Below are 1,560 nucleotides of genomic sequence, written 5' to 3' on the forward strand. Positions count from 1 at the left end.
CCAAGAGTTGTGCACTTTTTTTTTATTTTTTTAAATTCATCTGCAGTTCGCTCAATATCTGATGAACTCACATTTTATGGTTAAACTTGTTTACATTATTGCTTCAAATCTTATTTATTTTTCAATTTACTATCAATTTTTTTTTTGCCCAATCTAACCTAACCTAAACTTCAATCTCAAAATGTAATCGAATTAAGCCAAAAGTTGTAAACTTAAGTTTACCATTTATTCATTTGCAGTTCGTACCAATACCTATCTGAACCCACATTTTCTGGTTAAACTTGTTACATTATTGCTTCAAATCGAATTTGTTTTTCTTCTCTACCAAAAAACATTTTTTTTTGCCCAATCTAACCTAATCTTAAATCTTAAATCTAATTTAGTTAGAGTGCCAAGAGTTGTGCACCTCGCTCAATATCTGAACTCACATTATTTTTACAGTTAAACTTGTTACATTACAGCTTCAAATTTTTTTTTTTCCTTTTCTTCTGTTAACTTTGCCCAATCTAATCTAAAATCTAATTGTGCACTTTTTTTATTTTTATTTTATTTTATTCATCTGCAGTTCGCTCAGTATCTGACTGAACTCACTTTTTTTTTTCTTCCATTTCAAGACTGTTAACTTTGCCCAATCTAATCTAAAATCTAATTATTTTTATTCATCTGCAGTTCGCTCAGTATCTGACTGAACTCACATTTTATGGTTAAACTTGTTACACTATAGCTTTTATCTCTTCTGTTCTCTTCTGTGTGCCCAATCTAACCTAACCTTATCTAAATGTCACCCCACTCTTGATACAGTTATTTTACTTTGAAAATTGAAAATGCAATTTTCTATTTTTCCCATAGTCTCTTTCGTATAGCTTTTTAAACTTTTTCTTTTATTTCAAACTTTAACGTTTTAAACCTTTGAAACGACCACCACATCGAATAACTAAATTAAGCGAGGCAAGCATCTAGTGGTGCCATCTGTTATGTGCATCCAAAACTAACTATTTTTAAAAATGCAATTTCATTTTTATACGGCAGTATTTTGTTACATTATACTGTATACATACGTCATACATGGGACTGTAGTGCGGAACCCTCGTTGCGCGAGCCTGACGACTCGCGCTTGGCCGGTTTTTTATTTGTGTGATGGTTGACCCTAAATTCACGGTTTTCAGATTGTTCTCCTTTTGTCTGCTACCTACCTGCCTGCTTAAATTTCATGATTCTAGGTCAACTTGAAGTACCCTGTAGGTTTCTTGACAGACAGACAGACAGACAGACAGACAGACAGACAGACAGACAGACAGACAGACAGACAGACAGACAGACAGACAGACAGACAGACAGACAGACAGACAGACAGACATAGAAAGTGTTTCTATAAGGGTTCCGTACCTCGAAAGGAAAAACTAAAAATGAACGCATGTTTTGACATCGATATGATGTTAGACGCAGCGCCTTGTCGCGATTGTGCAGCAACTCTACATATAATTTCTCGCAGGCATTTTTTCACGTGCATTCTTGCCGCTTTAAAATAATTATGTATCTCTATATTATATTTAAAATAGT

The 1,560-nt window shown here is 33.8% G+C and overlaps 1 pseudogene; it reads right to left on the reverse strand.

Annotated features, from left to right (window-relative positions):
- Positions 1-1,560, reverse strand: part of LOC138404389 (uncharacterized) — a 5,217-nt pseudogene that overhangs the window by 1,723 nt on the left and 1,934 nt on the right.

Source organism: Maniola hyperantus, chromosome 28, assembly GCF_902806685.2.
Source record: "Maniola hyperantus chromosome 28, iAphHyp1.2, whole genome shotgun sequence".
Taxonomy (NCBI): Eukaryota; Metazoa; Arthropoda; class Insecta; order Lepidoptera; family Nymphalidae; genus Maniola; species Maniola hyperantus.